Below are 6,237 nucleotides of genomic sequence, written 5' to 3' on the forward strand. Positions count from 1 at the left end.
GCTAATAGTGTACTGAAAGACTTTTGATTATGGTCCACCCAAATACTACCTATGATAACCACACCACCAAATGGTGGTCCTGTGGTAAGGCAGGTAACTAAATCTTTATAGCTTTACTTACTTTAGGCCATTAATTGAATTATACTTCTTCCATTATAATTACAATGTGTAAATCACTTTAACAAAGATATATCATTCGAGTAACATAAAACTTCAACCAATAAACTCTAGTTGCATGTTATAAGGATTTTGATCATGATTATTCTAAGAAAAAATTACAACTGAAATTAGGTTCTTTAATGACAAAATTATGACTAGGGTTCTCAACACAAACACGTTATCAGACACTGTGCCAAGAAATCGCATCTTATTGATTTGTATTACCATGTGTATAATCCTTCAATCCTAGCCTGTGTGAGGAGGGTCTCTTAGTGTTTTCGCCAAATTTTAATTATTACTGAAAAAAAAAGGGTAAGCATTGATTCAACGGGCATACAGACAACAATTAAGATCATTAATTTTGTATTTTCTAATATGAATTACTAACAAATTTTCCAAATATGAAAGACCAAAAAAAGAAGAGAAAAGGTTAAGATTAGACAGTTCTCAATGAGTTAGCTCCCAAGTCTCACATTATGGTCCAGTCATACTGCTATTGATTGAAAATTTTGCAACCACTGACCATCATCTGCATGGCATATGGCGTTGCCTTAAAATTCAACATGCAAAAGATTGATCCAACTTACAGGTTAGTTGTTTGGTTCATTAAAGTCAACTTTTTACAAAAGTTGTAAATCTATAGAAAATATAATAATTATGTTTCGGAAAAAATTGACTACACAATTAGTAATTGTAAATGTACATATTAACCACATATAGTAACAATTTTTTTTTTTTTTTATTTAGGATGGAACTTTAACTTACAGTTTGCATAGAAGTTCTTTAAAATTTGAAAAAATCAACCAACCAAAGTTATAAAACTTCATTTAACTATTCATAGTTCATGTATACTAGTATACTGCTTGATAATGCCCAGTAATTTACTTGGCAATGTATGAGAAACATGGCCAAGAATCTAACGGCAATTCGGCCAGTCATGAAACCATTCCATACAGTCACAATCACACTAATAACACATAGTTACAGCACCCAAAAGATTCAGCAATGGAATGACATAAGAATTCCCAATCAATAGACAACAGTAATGTATAAGACCACCTACAATAAATCAGCTTTGAAACCAATTAGCTTTCTATCAAACATTAATGAATTCAAAAACATATCAGTCAATACCACACACAATTCAGTACAAAAAGTTAATTTGCATAAGACCTATTATCGGGGAATTAAAAGGAGCCTTTCGAGCTTGATTACCTTCAAAGTGACAAATCCAGTTATCCAATCATTCGACAAATAACACCGAGATCTAAAGCTTCTCCTTCAAGAGCTTCTATGTCAAGCTTCTCCTTTATATGAAAATTCTTTTTTCGGGTTTCCTGAACTTCAGCATTTCCTCAGTAGAATAGCAATCTGAGATTCATGAGAGGACCCTGAAAACTTCTGGGGAACTGATAAGTGAATAAAGAGAGGTAAGTTACATATACGAGAAAGGTTCAGACTTTACATGGACCCGGTTCTTAGAGACAATTAAGTTTGACTGGATAATTCTTCTCTGCTTCACCAGTTAATCGCCCAGTAGGCACCTAAGAAAATCCCCTGGAAGATTATGACCCCAAAGGAAGCAAAGTTAACAAGCTACAACACCACGACACAAATCACACAATAGACCAAACTGAACACGGCTATTTCGTATAGCTTACTTATCACTGGCACAATTTCAATGATTAGAATAAGATAACAGCATTAGATTCTCAGCAGGACCATCATATTGTAGAAGCCTCTTATCTACCTCAAGCTCGTCATTCTAGAGAATCAAATCAGTAAGTCATCAAACTACACAGGGAAAATTCATTCATCAAAACAAGGCTTAATAACATGTCCTATAAATTAAAATAGCACTGCACATTGTCATCTGCTGGAATCCAACTGCAATTTTTATTTATCAACACTAGTAAATAGACACAACCCTCTAAGTTAAAATTCAGACTTAATTGTGACATGCCAACATGGCAACATATTCAGCCTTATGCCAAAGAGGAGAGAAAGTGCCTATGCTTGAAAGAGAAAAGGATTTTCACTCTCTTGCCACACCGCATTTCAAGTCCCAGCCCCATGGATATTCACTTGGACCTAATAATAATGGACTGTAAGTTGTGGAATAAGCTTTACCCACACTATTAATAACAGTAGGATGTTTTAGCTGTTTAGATCAACATACAGAAAACTGAAATTTTTTCAATTTTGAAACTAGGAATGCAGCCAAAAACTTCTGGTATATCAACGTGTCACGACAGCTGAAGTTCTGTGATTACGAGGCAACTAAATTAAAAAAAAATAAATGACAATCTTTTACATGAACCAATGGTGCCAATGGTGGCTTTTCCAAAACTCACCTGTCGACAAATATTCCAGAACTTCTCTTTGCTGCTCTGTAAGCTTCACTCCTCCGCTTGCACTCCCCAATTTCCACATTTTCAATCATATCAGCATCTCATACCAACAATGATTAATTAATTCTCTTTTTTTGCTCCCTTTTTCTTTTTATGTTCATCTCAATCATCATCTTTCCTTCTATGCTTATCCCCGATTCCCTGTCATTATCCTTCTCCCTACCTTTCTCCACCCCCAAAACCCTCTCTTATTCTTCGTTTCTTTCACACTTGAGCCAAACCGGTCAGCATCCATTAAAAAAAACCAATATTTAACCTAAATTAAGAATAAAATAAGAGCTAGCCATAAGCCCAAATGCTTCTTCCTCTTCCAGAAAAAAGGCTTAACAGGAAAAAAATGTAAACAGAACAACAAAGACATGCAATAGTTTCTAGATCTTGCCTGAATAAACATCAATCCAGCATTGATGTACTTGTATTACTAAATCAATCAAGCAGCGCATGCACCGATTTAGATAGACAACAAAGACATGCTCTTGATGCATGCTGAAATTTTGAAACAAAGACAGTTCCTAAGCATGTTCAAATAGTGTTCAACGGCTTCAACCAAAATACAAAAATTACCCCTCGCCATTTCACTGTAGTCTGTAGCTAAAAGATACTGAGGAATAAGGAACAGAGCTTTTGCTTCTGATTCAACAAATTAGTAAAAAGGTGAATTAAAATTAAATCTGAAGTTACTACACACACACACACACACACACAAGGTCAGAAAAATCATACAAACTAACCAAAATATGGTACATCCTACATTTGGGTCTTTCGATATAAACACTTGCTAAATTGGTCAGCATTATAGTCATAAGAACATCCATTCATAGACTACAATGTCACAGCCCTGTCATTATTTAATCCTAATTTTAAGAAACCACAAACTGGCTGTTTGGTAACTGGTTATAAATGATTGTAATGAGGATGAGTTTGTATGTAAATTTGTAAGTAAATTCAAGGATCATTCCCATGGCAATGCTAATTTGCCCCAAATTGTGCATACTTCTTTATAAATTTTCATTCCCACCCAATACCTGCTCTTAATGTCTTAAGTGGTAATGGATGGTAATTGAAGAACATGGAGAAAATAGAAGCTAGAGGATGAAATTACCTTAACATGGGATTACAATGTTAAACTCTTCCGTAATTTACAATTAACAATTCATTTCTATAACCACCAGTTATAACCAACTACCAAATGGGCTATAAAATACACTTCGTACTATACAGAAAGCTTCGTCTCAGTATATATCCCTAAACCCAAAAATTTCCAAATAACAATTAAAGAACACTAATTGGAATTTGCAAGAGGAAATGATTAGTATGTGCCAACCCATATTAAATCAAAGAAATGATTTTGCATCAATCAAAATCAATATATGTATGTATTGATAATCCTCTCTTAGGCATGCTACTCGCCACCAAGACTACTCATATTGGAGAGGCTAATATCAATAAAAATACCAGGATTGACATGTAATTTGTTTTATTAACATTAACAATTTTATTTTCGGAGTAAATACAACAATAACTTGTTGATGGTTCACGATATCAAGAATGTCCGCCCTTTGTCTTTATAACCGAATATTAATCAGAATAATTGCAGACAATAGTATTTATCAAAATTAATACAATAAATGTCTGCATTCTAATCCAATTCAATCACAAGATAAACAACGTAATTCCCAATTAATTCAATCCTACAAAGCAAAGGAGAGAAGAAAAATAGTTGAACAAACAACTAAAAAACCCTAAATTATAATCTTCAAATTAAAATTAAATAACAGGACAAAAGATGAGAGAGAATTTACCTAAACAATGACGCAGAAGGTAATGCCGGGGATGTCAAGTAGATCAGAAATCAAACACCGACTATTTGACTGAAAACTTTCTTTTTGGGTTCGTAGGATATGAAATCGTATCAACATTTTAAAAGCCCAATTCACTAAAAGTCTCCCACAAAACATAAATTAAACATAAGGTCCAGTCCTTGTAAACTTTTACTTTTTTTTTTTTTTTTTTTTTTTTTTTTTTTTTTTTTTTTTTGGGCTCCTAGAGTAGAAATTTACGCCGAACTTGAACATTAGAACGTACTTAATTCCTGGTCCAAGAGTTTAACTTACATCGAACTTGAATACTACTATCTTCAAAAGAAATCGATCTTGTTCAATTTTCTAGTCAACCGTAATTATTTGTCTCGCTATCAAAAGAATGGCAGATCTTTACAGCCAATCTACTCGTTGTTGTGCTAGTTGTTGGATACTTGTCAAGTTAGTTGTTTAGAATGGTCTATACCACAATGAATCGTAAACCAAATTATTCTTTTTATGGCATGGTTTGATTATGTTCGAGTTGGTTTGGGCCAAATTTTTTTTGGAACAAAGCCTTGTAAAACCACAATTATCCACGTCATATGGAACCAATTAGCCTTTTTTTTTTTTCTTCTTTTATAGCTCATTATAAATATATTTAGAGCAACTCTAATGGCAAATTAATTGTCAAATTAGTTTTGCATACCACATAAACTTTAAAGCTATTTGTCATTTTAGCTACTATGAGTTCCAATGAGTTAGCTATTAGCACTACATAAATAAACCCCACCTCCTAAAATAACTTATTTTTATTTTATTTTATTTATTTTTCCAAGCAAAGCTAATTGTATTTTCTAGCTTCAATGATCAAGCTAACAGCTAGGAATTACTTAATGTTGAAAGGAAGGTTCTAGCTCCAATCATTAGAGCTGCTCTTATAACTAAATACCCAACTACTTGCAAAAATTATGTAGCATTACAAAAACACTTTTCTTAATATGGTTTGGGATGCTAGTTTGACTGGTTTCTCTTATTGAAAATTCAAAGTGGCGGGCAAATTAACAAGACCCAAGTTTGGGCCGATGAGCACCAAATACCAACGGTGACAGCATTGGATTGTTTGGAAGTAGTAAGGGCTTGTCAAAGCTATAAATATCTTGAGTGGCTTAGTTTATCAAGTAGCTAGCTCGCCTAGCTAAGCAAGAATTATTCCCCCCACCCCCCCCCCCCCCCCCCCAACAACAAAAAAAAAAAAAAAAAAAAAAAAAAAAAAACCTAAGAAGAACACACACCTTGAGAAGAGGGGAAAATAACTTTAGCACATCAAAAAGTGAGAGTACAATTTTCTATACTTATCTCACATAGAAGTGTGCCAACATAGATAATAGGTGTGCTAAAATTCGTTTCATGAGAAAAGGAGAAGAAGCTAGGAAAATCCTCTCAAAGTAGATTTAATAAGAATTGAATCTAAAACTCTCACCTTGAAATTAAGGGATTGAACAGTGATCCAACAACCCTCACTTCCCAAACTTTTACAACATTACAAGTGTATATTTGAAGAATGAAAAATGATAAGTTACATTCTAGAGGAGATTGTTTTCCCTTGTAGTTTAGTTCTTAGGAATAGTAAAATACATTTTGGTTGAACATAGAAAGTTCTATTTTATTTTATTTATTTACTATTATTTTTTTGTTTAGAGAGCCACAAGGGCAGGGGTGAGAATCAATCCCATAATCTCCTGAAATCGGAAGGGAAGTTCTAACCACTTGAGGTATTCCTCACTCTCTTCCATGAAAAATTAATAGTAGCTAATTTTCTCAATTTAGTAGGAAATACAACTATTCATGCTTTTGTCCGCCATTTT

At 33.5% G+C, this 6,237-nt stretch overlaps 1 long non-coding RNA gene across 5 annotated transcripts; it reads right to left on the bottom strand.

Annotated features, from left to right (window-relative positions):
* Positions 1 to 1,053: 1,053 nt before the first annotated feature.
* Positions 1,054 to 4,528, bottom strand: LOC145571585 (uncharacterized). Of its 5 annotated transcripts, none has more exons than XR_014096599.1 (5): positions 4,373 to 4,528; positions 2,514 to 2,826; positions 1,821 to 1,953; positions 1,625 to 1,716; positions 1,054 to 1,550 (listed from the first exon to the last, which is right to left on the bottom strand). It is a non-coding gene; the product is annotated as an uncharacterized LOC145571585 (long non-coding RNA). The 5 variants fall into 5 exon arrangements; XR_014096601.1 differs by having other exon boundaries at positions 1,054 to 1,218; positions 1,375 to 1,550; positions 2,514 to 4,528; XR_014096600.1 differs by having other exon boundaries at positions 1,821 to 1,924; positions 2,514 to 4,528.
* Positions 4,529 to 6,237: the final 1,709 nt, after the last annotated feature.

Source organism: Chenopodium album, chromosome 12, assembly GCF_948465745.1.
Source record: "Chenopodium album chromosome 12, dcCheAlbu1.1, whole genome shotgun sequence".
Lineage (NCBI taxonomy): Eukaryota > Viridiplantae > Streptophyta > Magnoliopsida > Caryophyllales > Amaranthaceae > Chenopodium > Chenopodium album.